Raw genomic sequence first — 18,235 nt, 5'->3', positions numbered from 1 at the left:
TTACTTGAGGACCAGCCCTTCAGCCTGCGTGATCTTTGAACAGTGTCCATTACGGGACCAACACAAATGCAGGTCAACAAATGGAAAAAATGGAAAATGGAATGTGTGACGGCAAAATTCAAAACTATTGGCTTGACCAATGTTTGTGTGCATTTGTGAACAGTGACAATTAAAGTACATTTTTTCAATTTGACCAGTACACGTTTTCATAGTTTATCAGATTTCCCCAAAAAACATAGCAAAAATATATACTGCAACATTCCACTACAACAAATATAATTGCACATTAGCACAAACACATGCTCCATTTTTAAAGACATTCAACTATTGTACAATTTCTGTATGCACTTCACTTTCTCCCCTGTATAGAAACTCCAGTGCACTTCCAGCACATACAAAAGACAGTGATTTAAGAATGCAAAGGAGCATACATCATATTTCCTAGTGTATCCCTTTACACAAAGATATGTGTTTCATAGTTTCTAAATGTTGGTTGCGCAATCTGCACAATCTTTCTTGTCTCACTATATTAGTTCAAGCTCACCCCTGTACAAATATAGTTATGAAACATAACCTGAACTATGTGTCCCTGTACCGCGCAGTGAATAGGTGTACCAAATATTCTCTTCCCCTGGACATCTGAGAAATAGTCCACACAGATTTGTTCAAAGCCAAACTAAAAGCCCACTTCATCGCCTCCGAGTTACCCTCTTAACCTACCACTCATCTTCCTGCTTCCTAAAATGTTTCCCTCGCCTCTAACCTGCCTCTGTCCCTCACTTCCTCTGCCTATACTCTAGAACTTCACTAATTATGGTCACGTCCCGAGCACAGCAGGCCGTACCACCTACCTGCACTTAAAAATGTCCAATGTTGGTTGTCCCTAATTTATGTATATCCACTTACGTATTGTCCCTGGTGGCACATCTATTTACTCTCCTCCACAACCTGGTCAGAATGTCCCACAAACTCACCCTATTGTGAGAAGCTCACTGCTTCCCTTCAAATCTGATTCCTTATCTATTGTACGTTCATTTGAGATCAAAAGAGTATTGTTCCTCCTGTTTATAAATAAATAAATACATGAACACCTTTGCGGCGAATGCTCAAGGGCAAATCTTACCAAAGGATGTATGCTGGATATGATCTTAAATGTTCAATATCCCTCCTTGAGATCCAACTTCTCATTATCTCTTTTCAGACTTTATTGAGTTAGCTCTCCGGTACCCCTAATTCTGTAACAACTTACAAGGCTTTGTCTTCTATAGAGGGTACCCGTTGAGGAATAGGAATCTTGTACCGCTCCCAAGAAAGAAGAAACTCCAGTTCTAAAAACACAGCGCGCAAGTTCAACATGGGTCGCACATATATTTAGGCAATATGACCTAAGAAGGGGAGCCATTACTGGTCGGGTATTGCCCCTGTGTCATAGTTAGGAGCCCAAGCAAAGCAAGGTCTTTATAAGAGCCCCGGGGCATTACCCGACCAGTAATGGCCCCCTTTCGAGGGTCATATTGCCATTAATACCCCAGCATGTTGTACCAGGGTACTAATTGCAATTTTTCTCAAGTCGAGAAATGGCACTGCAACCGTTTCATAATTCGAGAAAAAAAAGCAAAATAATTGGCCGGCAGGGATCGGGCAAAGTGACTACATGTACTCCCTTCTCCCTTTCCATGATGGCCAGTCACAGAAGGAACCCCAGAGCAGTGGCGGGGAAGCAGAGGCTTCAGAGCCTTCTGGGCAAGGTAAGGCACAGGCAAGGGCCAATGAGCTTGCTTGTCACAAGGGGCCAATGAGCTTGCTTGTCACAAGCTCATTGATCCTCTCCAGGTACTAATAGCTGTTATAAAAAAAAGCAAAATTCCTAATCTTAGTGCTTTGATAAGACAGGATTGTTGAAGACCTAATCTGTGCTTCCGTGTCCATCCCTCTGACCGATTAAAAAAATACAAGTTTTTCGACTCCTGGCGCCCCATACGCCACCATAGGTGCCAGCTTTACCCCGTAAACAGCAAGCAAGGGTGTGGTTTAAATGGAAGATGTGATAGTCAAAAACTCTGCGAGTCCCCCAACATCTGAACTTACTTTGTTGTGGATTTGTGGTTGATGTTCTTTCCAGCGAAGGTTACAGTCAAACCACACCCCTAAATGACAGTAAGAATCCATCACTTCCATCACTATTCTCTTTACATAAGGTCCCATCTATCAGCTACGAATGACTAACCTCCGACCCATTGCATAAAACGGTACTAATGTATTTATGTACTGTTTGTAAATGCTTCCTACAACTGTTACCACCTCTGTAACTCTGTAACTAAGCTCTTGCAAGTAACAGAACCTCAATGCCCGTGGGCTGCTCGTGTGCTATATAAATGTAATAAATAAATACATTTTGACCACCTATCCACCAGGACAAAGCACCACCGTTCAGCTTTCCCAGCAATAGTGTTTAATGTCAGAAGCATGTTCATAAAAGCAAGGGCTGAGCAGCATAGACTGAGGACAACATTGGGCCCGTTTAAAATGTTCAATGTAGAAATTTGCAATCTAAATATTTAAAATCTATGAATTGAATAATATGCATCATCATTTTCTAAAAATACTCCACGAATCCAAGTTGCTTATTTAATAAGCATTTATACCTATTCCGCCACCAGATTTATAATGGTAATTCATCCATAAGAAAGGCTGCAAAATTACAGGGCAGCATTGATGCGGGGTTCAATGAAACAACCTCATCAGACATTTTATTTTTAAACCTGAGCTGCCCAGAAACTCTGATCCGCATACAAAAAAAAAACATTCAATCAAGATCCTTTCGCAACAACACCTATCACCTTCCAATGTCTCCTTCCTACAAGTATTTAGCAGCGGTTCAAAGACATACTTCCTATGAGTAGTGTTCGGACTGTGACATGCACAAGAAGGTTCCTGGACAGTGTTATTATGTTAAATGCAGAGTAAGATATGATAAAGGGTCCTGGTTTACCATACAATATGTGATGTGTGGTGGGGTGGGCTAGAAATATGTCTCTGCAATATCACCCACTAACAGACCTGAAACCAGAGCTTGGCAAAGCATTGGCATGCAGAGAAAGACTCCAGAACTGAAGGGTCGCACCCTTATGGGTGAGCACTCCCCAGAAATGATTGAAAATGCGCACACTGTGACAGTATGCCATCTGGCGAGGGTATAGAAGCCCTGCGCTTTTTTTTTATTATCAATGCAAAATGTTACAAATAATTCTGTGTCTGTCAATCAGCACCACTTTCATACAGATCGATGCCACAGCTATAAGGCATACAGGTGGCATTGCTGCACAAATCTCCTGACAAATTCAGCACCTGGTCTTCAGTGGCAAATGGCACGTACAATGGTCACGTGTGCTTTCCTGACAGCTGCTGTGACCCAAAGCCAGTTGGCATTGTAAATTCTGCACCTCTGATTCAAAATATAATTTCTGCCATATCTAAGAATAAGCCGTGTCTGGTTATGGTGTGGTGGTGCATGAGAACACACAATATTAAAGCCACACCATTCTGATATCATACTGTTAGAACTGATATAATATTGTTTCGTCCTCATTGTATATGTTGGCCTATGCCCCGTATTACAAGGTCGCTACCTCAAGTGAATCAAGCCTCCATTTCAGGTTAGAGCCGCCATTTTAGTTTATCGTACAAGGTCACCCTGTAGTCTAAAATGGCCGTCTCGTGTGCTCTTGTTCTTGCTTTAACCTCTCCAACCTCTGTAGGGGAGTTAATGTCCAACCTGCCTTCAGGTTACATGTTAGGGTCATGTAGACCTTGTCCTTCGTTGACCTCGGGATCAGGGGATTACTTGAATCAGCGATGTCAACCTACAAGTATACAAGAACAATAACGCTATCCAAATACGACATGCAAAACATTTGTTTGATCTGTATTAAAGCAATGTGTAAAGAGTGTAAACGTTAAAACTAAAGAATAATAGTGTGTGTAGTAAATATGTTGAAAAGTAAACCGCATGCAAGAGATATGTAAATTAGGAAACGAACCTGGCGCGACCCTAGCCCAGTATATAATTAACTTGTAATAGGCTGGACATCAATATAACAAACTGTATAAATACGCTGATGTCCAGCTAGCAAATCCTGCTCACTGCTCACATTGAACCCTGCTGATGGTCTCTGTGATGTATTGACGGCCAAATAGCTATTTGTGTACTTTGTTCGATACTGTTCAGTTTTGTAATAAAGATTCTGGGAATCTTCACAAGCCCGTGTCGGTGTATTTTCCTTTGCATGGTGTAAAAGCCTTAATATTGTATTTTTATGATTGCACTTATGGCGCCCGAATAGGGACCCTCAAGATCGACTTTGTCTCATTGAAGGTTGGCTCAGCTATCGGACCGGGATCGGACGGTGCCAACAGAAACGGCCACTCTAGATGAGAAGCGAATTCCTCGACAAAACTGCACGATCCGATCCCTGAACGGTGAGCTGTAGCCTGAGACGACGTCTTGACGAGGGTCCATATATCGAGGTGGGTAAATTTGCCGAAAATCACCAGACACATGGGTCCTTAGCATTGTCCTTAGTAACCCGATCGGGCCTCCCAGTCTTTTGGTCAGGTGAATCGTGTCCCGATTCTTAATTTAACCCTGACAATTTGAATGTGGCGCATTGTACTTGCGAGCACAATTACTTGACCAGGTAACACCAGAACTTTGATATGCCTGGGAAATTGTCTGCCTGCTTTAGGGCATTATTCCGCAGAGACAGACAATCTTTGGAAGATAGCCGTCCCGCACCACAGGAGGGGTCGCCGGCATGTACTATGTACTGTAAGAAAGGCTTTGGTAGTATAGCATTTAATGACATTTGGCATAGACAGACCAGACATAATTCTAATCTTCGGTGGCCAACCAATGGTAGTTTTGAAATCCCTCGTATAGAATATCTAGAGTCTGTCTTAGTAAAGAAAAAGGCTAGACCTGCACCATTTGACACATTGCACAGATGGAAAACAGAAGCTTTGCAGCAACAAAAGAGTAGAGAAAAACATATGCATAGACATATGACAAGTGTCGAAAAGGCACAGTTATATGATCAAAATAAACAATTGGAGTCAGCTAGGAACACGGACAGGGCGTTTTAATTAGGCATTCAGAAAATCTACCCTTCAAAAGATTTTCATATGTCAGATGAATTGATTAATAAACTTTTGCATGAACGAAGGCCCGATGCCTCCGCGCCACCCCCGTACGTCCCTCCTCTTGGCGCTTTGCCCCTTCCCATTGATATTCCCCCTCCTATAGTTCCTCCGGTCCTCCCTGCTGTTCTTCCTGTTCTTCCAGCCGTCGCTCCTTTGCCTGCCCCCTTGCCTCCACCTGTTTATATTCAGAATGTGCCTACTCTTCCTCTTCCAAGTGATTCTGCATCGCTTATAGTAGACCAGGGAGCGAGACCAAGGGTTGTGACTCGTAATACTGTGTCCCCAGACAAAAAGAGTGAATTGATTGCTTGGGCTAAACATTGTATGGAGAAGGGTGAACAAGCTGATGTTTTTTCCAGACTCGAAAATTTAAAAGGTATTCCTGAGAAAAATGTTTTTATTGAAGAATTAGGGACTCATTTGAGTATAATGTGGAATAGATTAAACAATGAAGATTTCCCACAGGGGTTACGGGATTTGAACGCCTAGGCGTTGTCCAGAGATACTGCGGAGAAGGTATATGAGCATGTTGAGAGGATTTTTGAGAATAGGAAGGAGTTGGAAAGGTTACAGAATGAGGAAGCAGATGGTGGTAGTTTAGGTATTATGTACTTACAGAAACGGTTTTCTCCGCACCGTGAAGTAAAAGGTGAGGAAGCGCGAATTTGTATAAAGGATGCGATAAGATGGATTTCGGATATGTCGATAACTCCAGATGAAGTATATGACACATATAGTCAGTATACGTTAGAAATGCAAAAGAAGTGATAGAGGTGATGGTAGAGTACCTGCAGAATGAGTGTGTAAAAAGAAAGATTTGTTGTCCCGCAGAATTGTTGAGTGTTTATAAGAGAGCTTTTTCGATTGATACTTCTTCGACTGCCCTAGCGCTTGATTTGGCTCTGTTGCTTAGTAAGCGTTCGGAGCTGCCTACTTCTCTGTTGCCTATGAGAGAGGTCCCTCCGACATTTGTCCCGAAAGTTGAGATTGTGGCCGATGCTGGACGAGGAATAGTTGCGGGAAAAATTCCTGCACATTACGTATCACAATTTGTTCACGTCCCGTTTTCAAGACAGGAAGTGAACACCATAAAGCAATCTATTCCCGATGTAAGAAAGAATCCGACCGGGTTCTATAAAGAAATAAAGTTGGTCTTACAGTCGTCGGTATTCACCTTAAGTGATATTGATTTATTATTTCCCGTACTCCTGCCAGTTGATTTGTGGAAACAGATTAGGACTATAGATGACATACCTGGGTTGAGAGATACATGGGATAACATGGTTAGGCTAGATAGAGAAAGACCAGCTGGCGAACGACCACCTCAAGTGATATTAACCTTGCCTGATAGAATTATTGTAAAATTGAAAACTATAGTTCCTGAAAAAAGAATCATTTGGGACAAGCTTACGGCCTGTGTCCAAGGAAAATCTGAGGGTGCTACCGATTTCTTCAATCGGTTCGAGCAGGTATTTTCAGATTTCAGTGGACAAGACTTAGGCACAGAGTCAGGGAAAAGGCTGTTTGTCGACAAATTTGTACGTGGATTGCTGCCTGACATCCAGTTACAGATTATGTCTTCCGAAAGCGCTTGGCAGGCGAAGACTCAATAAGAAGTACTGCATATGGCTCAGTACTATGAAAATCGTGTAAATACTGAAAAAGAAAAACTTGAGAAAAAAAGGGTAATCAATTTAGAGGTCAGTACATTCCACAGGGAAGTGCGCCCTTGGCTCTGGTAACCATTAACCAGTGTGCCTATTGTCGACAGGAAGGCCACTGGCGCGCACAATGTCCGACCTTGCAGCAAAGGTAATTTGGGAACATGGGTAGATGATCCAGAGGTCGCCCAGGTTCAGGGGGCCCTGGCAGAGGTCAGTTTGCACCAGAATCACAGCAACCTCCTTCACAAGATAAGCAAGTTTCGAATGTGGATAATAGAAACATTTTTGATCACCCTTCTGCCGCGTACCTCTCTGAAGAGCTTCCTTTTGATAATATTCTGTTTTGCTAGGATTGCCCAAAGCAGGATTTGGAACCAACGTCTATTCCCGTTCATCAGAAAGGCCCCTACGTTGAGATGGCAGCGGGAAATAGGAAGCATCTATTTTTAGTAGATACGGGAGCACAGAAATGTTCCATTGATCATTCATGGATTCCAAATATTCCCCTGTCAGGGCAGTGCAACGTTTCCGTAGGGTTTTCAGGCACACCTGTAGTTTGTCCGGTCTCTTTGCCGGTACCGATAACACTGGGTCCCTTCTCGGAACAGTGTCCATTTCTACTTACCACAAACTGGGGGGAGAATTTGCTGGGGCTAAATTTGTTGAAGGCATAGCATGCAGTAATACATTGTTCTCCGGACGGAGTTCGGTTAACAATTTCACCTCAGCAATCACTCGCCTCTCAGTTTTTGACTCGACCCTTACCGCCAGAATTCAGTAATGTTCCAGAATGCTTATGGGCAATTGATGATAATGATGTGGGCATTCTTCAAATTGAACCTGTTAAAATTATTCTGAAACATGAAGTAAAATTGCCTCGCATCCCGCAATATAAGATCTCAGTTGAAGGCGAGCAGGTTTGAAATGTAAGTTTCTGATCTTGTACATCGTGGAGTAATTGAGGAAATTACGGGTAGCCTATGTAACAGCCCCACTTTGCCAGTATACAAAAAAGGTGATAATGCGATTCCCTTTAGTTTTATAATTGATTTACGTGCCATTAACAAAATTGTGGCTCCTCAATTTCCTATTGTACCTGATGTTACAACGATACTAACCATGATTCCGGCTTCTGCCACTCATTTTAGCGTTGTTGATCTTAAAAAAGCATTTTTCAGTATTCCCATACACAAGGATAGCAGGTATTTGTTCGTGTTTACCCTAGGTGGACGCTCGTTCACATTCACTCGTGCACCACAAGGGTACCCTGAGAGTCCAAGTATTTATAGTAGGGCATTGAAAGAGCAGCTCGATACTCTCGAGTTGCCTACTACTTGCACATTACTACAGTATGTAGATGATCTCCTCTTAGCTGCTGATTCTGAGAGCGCCTGCAAAGAAGGCACCGTGTTGTTGCTTTGTCATCTAGCGAAACATGGCCACAAAGCTTCACTTAAAAAATTCCAATATTGTTGTCAGGAGGTCGCCTATTTAGGCTATCTCCTGTCAAAGGAGTGAAGACGGTTGACACCTGAACGAATAAACACTATTTCTGGCATGTCTGTCCCAAATACGCAGAAGGAAGTTAGAGCCCTGATAGGTATGGCTTCTTACTGTAGATTGTGGATCCCTAACTTTTCGTTAACGATTAAACCAATGCTGGCTTTGACAAAGAAGGGCATTTCTTTGCCATTACCATGGACTTTGGAACACCAGACAGCATTTGATTTGCTCAAATCCGCGCTGTGTTCAGCACCGGTTTTAGGAACTCCGAATTATGACAAGGCCTTTGTGTTGTATGTGCATGGACGTGATGGATGTGCTTTGGCTGTGTTAACGCAGGAACATGGAGGGAAGAATAGGCCATGCGGCTATTTCTCATCCGCCCTTGATCCTGTTGCATGCGCTTTGCCGAGATGTTTGAGAGCTGTTGCTGCTGCTGCTGCGTCTGTAAAACAGAGTGAGGGAATGGTCCTGGGTCATGCATTAACCCTAATGGATCCTCACTCTGTAGATATTTTATTGAATAGAACTCAAACGCAATGCCTCACTTCCGCATGATTGACAAGATATGAACTAATCTTGTTTGCCCCCCCACATTCAAATTCAGAGGTGTTGTGTATTAACTCCGGGTGAACTTTTACCTGTCCCGCAAGATACTGTTGATGGTGACGAAACGTCACACGATTGCCTTTATGTGACAGAACAAGAGACTAAAGGCAGAATCGATCTGAAAGACACGCCTTTGAATAGCCCACAAGGAGAGCTATTTTGTGATGGCTCTTGTTTTAAACTTCCGAACTGTACATCCACGGCTGCTTATGCCGTCACTACTTTAAACACGATTGTGGAAACCAAAAGAATTATGCATAATTCCGCGCAGGCCGCAGAAATTATAGCGTTAACTCGAGCTTGTGAACCTTCTGAAGGGCTTACAGTAAATATATATACCAATAGTCAGTATGCTTTTGGAGTGGTCCACAACTTCGGTAGACTTTGGAAAGAACGAGGTTTCTTGACCTCGCACGGAACGAAAATTCAGCATGGCACTTTAATAGTGCGATTACTTTCAGCACTCGCACTTCCTGTTCAGTTAGCTATTATAAAATGTTCAGCACATAAAAAGGTTACAGATGATGTAGGAAAAGGGAATGCTTTCGCTGATCAGATAGCTAAACAAACTGCCACTGATTTTAGTTCAGAAATGTATGCTGTAAGAGAAACTGTAAATATTTGCACTTTGGGTGAAAGTATCGATTCTGTAAAAGACATTCAAGCAGATGCTACCATAGAGGAAACTAAGAAATGGATCGAGGGTGCAGGGAGATTGGATGATGATGGGTGTTGGGTGGACAATATTGAAGGAAAATGGTTACTCCCCGATGCCTACATTACAATGATGGTTATTATGGCTCATGGTCCGACACATGTTTGTGCGCGTAAATTGACTAAAATGCTACACAGTGTATGGGCCAATGATAAGATTTTCAAAAAAGCGGAGCGCTTTGTCCAAGGGTGCATGGTCTGCTTGCAGCACAATGTAGGAAAAGGTACCTCGACTCCTAGAGGAAGTTTCGCTCCATCTCTGTTCCGTTTGAGGTTATTCACTTTGATTTAATTGAAATGGAACGTTGCAACAATCTTAAATATGTGGTGGTTGTCATTTGTGCCTTTAGTAAGTGGGTGAGGCCTTCCCGGTTAGAGATGCAACAGCCATAACCATGGCAAAAACTCTGTTGAAAGAGTTTTTTCCTAGGTTCGGGCTGCCGAGAGTCATCTGGTCGGATAATGGGCCACACTTTATCGCTACTGTAATCCTACAAATTTGCAAAGGATTACAGATTGATAAACAGTTCCATTCGGCCAGACATGCCCAAAGTGCCGGATTAGTGGAAAGGCATAATGGCATTATAAAGAACAAACTCGCTAAGACGTGCGCTGGCACCAAGCTAAAATGGCCAGACACCTTACCGATCGTGTTGCTGTCGATGAGAATAACCCCTCAAACTAAGGCTGGGCTCTCTCCCTTTGAGGTGGTAATGGGGAGACCTGCTAATATTTGGGATTTGCCAAAAAGCAGCTCATTGTGGGATATAGAAAATGTGCTTCTTTCAGATTACTGTAACCACTTGACTAAAAATCTGTTTTCGATTTATCACCAGGAGCGAGAGGCATTACCTGTACGGTACGAGGGTCCGGGTCACAGTCTACGACCGGGGGACTGGATCCTCACGAAGGTTTTTGAGAGGTCGTCTTGCCTTGCACCTCGGTGGAGGGATCCCTACCAAGTAATGCTAGTCACTCAGACTGCTGTGCGGGTAGCGGGTCATAAGAACTGGATCCATGCGACGCACACCAAACGGATCCAGCAGCCCGTTCCATATGATACAGAAGACACAGAATCCCTTTGCACTGCTGTAACCAACGTGCCTGAAACAGCAACAACCAACAAGGGAGTATCGGAGACCGTTCCAGAATCCGCAAGGCCAGACAAAATGGCCATCTTGTCTCCGCACTCCCCAACAGTGGAACTTCGGATCAATCCTTTTCTGATCCCATTTCCATTCACTCGCCACCTCCAGGAGGAAGTGACAACACTTTGTTCTCACCAGAAACTGTGAAATATAATTTGCGTCCAAGGAAATAGATGTACAGCACGGTCTGATTGTGCGATTGAGAAAATAATTTGAGGGATTGTCTTTTGGCCCGACTGTACGGAAGGATTCTTTTGGCTACGGGTTGTGGGAAAACATTAAGAAGAAGCGTGACTGGAGTCGCCAGCAAACGAACAATTGGTGTTTTTCGATTGAAGACTACAATGCCTGCGCCCGCTACCGCTGGTACCGAACTTTTAGATAAAAATATGACTAGCAGAGACAATGATCAAGCATGTAAAGGGACCCCCAAAGTATATTGTTGCCTTTTTGTAATAATAACTGGATTTTTGGGTTGGGTTGTTGGTTTTGGGTTATGGTATCTGGAGGAAGCATATCCGTTAGAGGACTTTTTACCTATTGAAAATGTATCTGTTATCCCCACTCCTTCCGTGCAATTGCATACTTTATCGCCTAGAGATTCTTCACATAGACTGAACTATCAGAATAATTCTCTTTTGTTAATTATGAATGCCACTCATGCAATTTTAAATAGAACCAATTGCTGGATTTGTTCACATCTACCGCAACATGGGCATAAGGGGCTAGGTTGGTATATTCATCCTTCACCTTTAACAACTGCTTGCTATGCTTCTCTTAGAGCACTATTCTTTGGCCAATGGAATGACAGCATCTTACGGAACTTTGATGGTACAAATTTGAATAGTTATGAAAAGCATGTTTTGAGGCCCCTGGGATGCTCGCTTTTTGTAAATAGAAGTAAGCCAAACGTTGCTTCTGTTAGACTCTCTGATAGATTGTCTCGTCCTTTTCAGTCTTTAATCTCTTTCAAAATGGCTCCCATTGGCAATAAGGATGCCACGCCTCCATCTTATTCTGTTAACCATAGCCCCGATTCAGTATCCTTCTGCATACAAAGGAATGGAACACGGTCAATGGGTAATTTTAGGAAGTGCGCCAATGTTGCAAATTTGACTAGTGAGAACAGACCTCTGTACGTAGGCGAACCTGTCTATTTTGCTTGCGGTGATGTGGCATTTCCATGGTTGCCCAGGGATTGGCAAGGAACCTGCTATTTAGGGATTCTACTACCTTGGGGTATTTATTGCCAGTACTGCAGGAATTTTGAAAACTCGTCCACGACGAGGTGTGAAAGGGGATACTCCAGCGCAAACTCTAGGAGATATCATGAAATCCTTTGTGCCATTTTTTGGGCAAATTACGAATTCAGAAGATATCGGGGGACTAGCGAGAGTATTGGAGAGAACCATCAATCGGACCACTGACATACTCTATAATATGACGTTAGAACAGAAAGCAATAAGATTAGTGGCTCTTCAGAACTGGATGGCATTAGATGTCATTCTGGCTGAGCGTGGAGGAGTATGTAAATTAGTGGGGTCCGCTTGCTGCGTTTACGTACCAGACTCCTCTCCAACGATCTTTAGGGCTATCCAAAATCTACATGTTCTTAGTTCAGAAGTATATGTTCCTGAGGGAAACTGGGAACTTAGTGCATGGTTTTGGGACCTCCTACGGTCATGGGGATGGAAGTTGTTTTCGGCCCTACTGATTATCTTGGGAAGTTTTCTGTTTCTTTGTTGTTGTATACAGTGTCTCCCTGGTATATGCTCAGTATTAGGGGGGTGTTGCGCGCAAGCAACAAGTATATTAGGGCATAAAATATATGCCCCAGATAAGGTTTCCAAAGAGTATGTGTTGAAAGAAACTCTAGTGTCTGATCTAATGGCAATAGATATGTCCGACAATGATTCGGGATGTATAGACATTGAAATGTGGAGTTAACCGCAAAATGATTGAAGGTAGTATAGCGCTTGGCATAGGCCAAAAGGAGGGTTTGTTAGAACTGATATAATATTGTTTCATCCTCATTGTATATGTTGGCCAATGCCCAGTCGCTTTGCGAGGAAATCCGTATTACAAGGTCGCGACCTCAAGTGAATCAAGCCTCCATTTTAGGTTAGAGCCGCCATTTTAGTTTATCGTACAAAATCACCCTGTAGTCTAAAATGGCCATCTCGTGTGCTCTTGTTCTTGCTTTAACCTCTCCAACCTCTGTAGGGGAGTTAATGTCCAACCTGCCTTCAGGCTACATGTTAGGGTCATGTAGACCTTGTCCTTCGTTGACCTCGGGATCAGGGGATTACTTGAATCGGCAATGTCAACCTACAAGTATACAAGAACAATAACGCTATTCAAATACGACATGCGAAACATTTGTTTGATCTGTATTAAAGCAATGTGTAAAGAGTGTACACGTTAAAACTAAAGAATAATAGTGTGTGTAGTAAATATGTTGAAAAGTAAACCGCATGCAAGAGATATGTAAATTAGGAAACGATCCTGGCGCGATCCTAGCCCAGTATATAATTAACTTGTTAGAGGCTGGACATCATTATAACAAACTGTATAAATACGCTCACGTCCAGCTAGCAAATCCTGCTCACTGCTCACATTGAACCCTGCTGGTGGTCTCTGTGATGTATTGACGGCCAAATAGCTATTTGTGTACTTTGTTCGATACTGTTCAGTTTTGTAATAAAGATTCTGGGAATCTTTACAAGCCCGTGTTGGTGTATTTTCCTTTGCATGGTGTAAAAGCCTTAATATTGTATTTTTATGATTCCACAATACCAGTGTCAGTCCTGTGAGGCCAGAATAGCTATCTGAGGGCAATGTGTAGTCATGGCAGCCTGGCATTCTACACTGCTCCCAGTGAGACAATAGCCATGGTGCTGTCTTGCTATGATTTCCCGGGAGGCAGGTTAATGCTGCCCCTATGGCACAGAGGTTCTCACCAGATTATCTCCTGGTAACCCTGCTTCAAAGGGCTACTTATATAACAAAGGACATCCTTACACCCGGATGTGGCACACCAAAAGGCCTTTGAGGTCTGCAGGCTTGGGAAAGGGGTGGAGTTAGAATAGCCACAGAGGGAAAAATCAATCTGAAAAGGGTTCCATCATCTTGCTTTTCTTTGTGGCCCACTTTCCTTTCTGTCCGATTCATTTCTTGTGGAACAAGGCAAAGGTCAGTTGCTAAAGCGACAGGGAGTGGACTATTTACAGCAGGCCTGCTTCAGTCTAATCCCAGTGAAAATGTGCCTTTATAAGGAATGGGTCTCCCACTCCTTCCTCGATTCTTTCCTGGACACCAAGAAGATTAGATCTCCGGCTCCCTGTTGGGAGTGCAGCTTGTTTCAAAGTTCTCTGGCATAGCAGGAAAAACAGGTTCTATCCAAGGCAGAGAAAGTTTCTGCTCCCTGATCATCCCCAGGGCACATTTGGGTGAACTGCTGTGCACCATGGCCTGACATTCTGCCACCGCCACTGGAGCCAGGCATCTCACTGGAGGTGAAGGGATGCTTTTAGGTGCCAACCAAACTCCCTAGTTTGGGAAGGCAGAGGAAGGAGGACTTATCTTGAACTGGATCCCCGGTATTAGGACCCCAGCAACCAGAAGCCCTCGAATTTGGTTCACATAGCTTTGAACTCCCTTCAAGCCAACGTGACCCGTGGGACTGCTTCTGGTATTCTTTCACATCTTTGAACCGCTGCTTGCAACCTTCCAACCAGTTTGATTCTGCATCGCACCAGTAGCGCTCAATGCTCAACGCTGCCTCTACTTGAACAACAGCTTCCGCTGCAGAAGCCTTCGACTCACCACTTCTTAAAGCACTGCAGAAAACCAACAGAAAAATGCATGGTCTGGATGTCTCAAAGCACGGGAAGCCATCGTGCCACGTGCCATCTCGACCAGGAGTAACATCATTGTGAACTGACTTGACAGCCGATTCAAACCTGTTGGACACTTCATACTGCATAGCGTTGACACTACATCAAACCACATGGAGCGCTGTTTCGGGGACAACTGGACACCAACTCACCACCTGGATCAACACGACTCACTGCATCTCGAACCCGGTTCGACTGCAAGGACAGTGGAGAAAAAAGTCCAGTTTGACACTGTCCCTGGAGACTTGTAAGTCCCCTTTTTGACTTTTTGCTGCAATTACCTGCCCTGTCCAAGTACCCAGAGTGCTATTCTCAGCAACCTCTGCATTTCTGTGTTCTTTCTACAAGGATGGGTTTTTGTTGGTGTTTTTCTGGTGAATTATTTGAATTCTTGATTGTTTCCTTAAAGTACCCGTTTAAATAACCTTGATTGGACATTCTTTCATTTCAGAGCCTTTGTACCATTCCTGTTTGGGTTGCTACTGTGATCACTTCACACCCCTCCGAGAGTATAGCTTGCCTTGGACCCACGTGACCACAACATGGGAAGGAAGAATACCCGCTGGGATGTACCCATTTCACCTTTATGATTGGGATCACTGCTGGTTTAGTAGTAGTGTGATGGCTGAGTAGGCGGTTTAGCCACTTCTCATCCCTGTACTCCTGCAATGCAGTAGTCATTTTGTCACGCGCTACCCCAAAAATAGCTCAGTCACGCATGTGGAATTTCACCAACATGGTAGGTTTACTACTGTGTATTATGTCCCAAAATCTGTCTGGAAGGACAGAGTACAGACTCCCTCAAAATGGTAGTTGGGTGGAGCGTGGCCCTTGAACATGAAAGACAAGGGGCAGGGATACGGGAGTGATGGGTGCAATGCCAGATGAGAAGTGATCCAACTGGAGGATCAACTCGGTACGGAGCGTGCTCTAAAGCAAGACCATTTCTAGAGGGAGGGAACAAAGGGGCAGAAAAGGGCACCTGTCCAAAACTGAGGATGTCATCTCGTTGGCAGTGTCATTGTACTCTAATAAAAAAAAATCTTCTCTAAATTGAGGGCCGCCTATCTATCAAAGACAAATATAGGTACTAATGACAGCTGTGTTGTATTCGTATGTTTTTATTTATGGAGCCAAATCACCAAATGATTACACCAGTATATTAAAAATGAAAATTATGGTAAAATCAGCACTGAAACGCTAAAGAGAAAGAAGGAGATGGAATTTTAGTTGAGATGGAAAATGATGGTATGAAGAGGAAGCACGCATAGGTAATGGAAGAACATTCCAATGCGTAGGTTCAAGGGGTGAAAAAGAACAGAATCGAGAAGAAGCACAAGGTGGCTTGGGAACCCAAAGAACACAAAGAGACTGAGAATGAAGAGAACAGGGAGGAACATGGAAGGAAATTAGAGAACAAAGATAAGAAGGAGCAAGACCATAAAGAGCTTTCAAAATAAAGCAAAGGAAATGAAAAAGAAGATGAAGATCCAAAGAAAGAAGAGACACAGAACACAAGGAAGGAGTAACAGAAGAGCGAAAAGGCAGCCGAAAAAGAAGACCAATAGCAGAACATAAAACAGAATGCAGAGGGGTAAAACGAGAGTAGGGAAGACCTAGTAGAAGAAGTGAGCAGTAGTTAAGACGAGAGAATAACTCAGATGTTTAGTAGCCTGAAATGAAAGAAAAGGACGAGCATGACAAAGATTATAAAGACAAACACAAGCAGAGCGAGCGGTATTAGAAATATGAAGTGTCAAGCACACAAGAGGGGTCCAAGATGACTCCAAGATTACGAGCAGAGGAGAAGAAGCAGGAGGAGGAGAGAGGGAGGCAAAAAAAGAACCTACGTCTTAGAGGTATTCAGATGAAGAAAACGAGAAGCCATCCAGGTTTCTACAGCAAACAAACAAGAAGAAAGAGTTTTGTGAAGAGAGGAAGAGAATGAAGAAAAGGAAAGGAAAATGTGAGTTATCAGCATATAAATGACAAGAAAGATTAAATGAAGGGATGGTATATAAAGAGAAAAGAAGAGGACCAAGAAAAGAACCTTGTGTTACACGGCGTAAAAACCCAAAATATGCTTTGAATGTCGAAGGACTAAAAAAAGACAGCACAATTGAAAAAATGTACAGAAACCAGGCTGAATATTCAGTCTCAATGACAAACAACTACTAACATATGTATGCAGGCAAAAACACAACACAACACAAAAAGAGGAAACACCCTACACGGTTATTAAGGTAAAACACTTTGCAAATGTATTGATGTAAATATGCATGTGCCTTATTATTTTTGTATATCTTATTGATGTTTTATATAGTGCCAGGTTCATTAGGTTTCATGCAGAGCTCGGTGATGCCCCTTCTTGGCTGGGAGGGCTGGGGCTGGGCCAGTCCTATGTCAGGCTGTGCCGACCGGCCAGCATTCAGTTGCACCGAGGTTTGGGGACATCTCTCCGTTGTCCAGCAGGCCACTCGGCCTCGGCTCAGATCAGATACCGCAGCCGCAGCAGCACTAACCGACGAGTTAAAACAGGAACCTTGTCTCTAGCAAGCACGCGGAGAGTTCCTTTTTCTTGCACAGGAAGTGCGTGACCTGTTTGGCAACTGCCGTTCTGCGTGACTGCAGGAACTTCACAACAGAGCGCGCGGGTGCTGCCCCCGCAGTGCAGGCCTGGCTGTGGACCATGAAGGTATAATGCTGTCCCTCTCTGCCCTTCCCACTGCAACCCGGAAGGAGATGGCCCACGCTTAAAGGTAAACACTCTGGCAACTTGGGGGCTGTTTCTGTAATGTGGATATGCAGTCACGAACAGGTGGTAAGCCAAGGGGTGAATTCAGTAGCCTGGGACGACATGCTAAAAGCAGGTGGCACTGAAATACCGCCTAATTGTGAGTTGGAATTGCAAGGGCTATTTAACACATGGGGTGCATGGGGAGTATTGCATGCGGTGAATGCTGGTTATTTACCTCATGCGGTACACCTGGTAGAGCCCATGCAGGGCGGGACTGTCCTACAGGGTACTCTCTGCACCCTGGGCCTCTTTTGTATTTAATTTTCACATTTTACTATGGGAACATGGTTGGGCTTGCGTACAATGTGTAATATTGGGCCACCTTGAACATTATTTCCAGGGCCTCTTTTGGTTCCCAATCCACCCCTGAGCCTATGCGATGCATATTTTATGCAATCCCAGCTCTTAACTGGGTGGTATTAAAAACAAGTGGTATTTAAGAAACCACACATTGGGGCCGTTACCGCCATAGTCTTAATGGAGCCAATCGTATTGTAGGGGTAACTTTGGGGCTGTCCCTGTGTGATGAATACCTGCTACTCCAGAAGGGAGCATAATAGAGAGGTGCTACTCATTATGCACTTTCGCCAATATGTTTAGCATAGAACATTTCTTAAAAGACGTATTAACTAACACCTTCTCAACATCGGATTTATTTATATCAACATGGGGAAAGATGAAAGATCCCACATTTTGAAGACTTAG

General features: G+C 43.5%; 2 protein-coding genes across 5 annotated transcripts in view; one reads left to right on the top strand and one right to left on the bottom strand.

The window, feature by feature from the left end:
- The window catches only part of TG (thyroglobulin), a 1,030,738-nt gene that overhangs the window by 246,576 nt on the left and 765,927 nt on the right, over positions 1-18,235 (bottom strand). The window lies entirely within an intron of this gene.
- SLA (Src like adaptor) overlaps positions 17,350-18,235 on the top strand; it is a 142,191-nt gene continuing 141,305 nt past the window's right edge. For all 4 annotated transcript variants that reach the window (XM_069621658.1, XM_069621656.1, XM_069621657.1 and 1 more), the window contains exon 1: positions 17,350-17,492. The gene's annotated coding sequence lies outside the window, so the exon portion shown is untranslated. The remainder of the gene's footprint in view (positions 17,493-18,235) is intronic.

The sequence above is a fragment of the Ambystoma mexicanum genome, chromosome 5q (genome assembly GCF_040938575.1).
Source record: "Ambystoma mexicanum isolate Mex_15411 chromosome 5q, UKY_AmexF1_1, whole genome shotgun sequence".
Taxonomy (NCBI): Eukaryota; Metazoa; Chordata; class Amphibia; order Caudata; family Ambystomatidae; genus Ambystoma; species Ambystoma mexicanum.
Note: the sequence above shows the minus strand (reverse complement) of the source record. Positions and strands in the feature narration are given on the sequence as shown.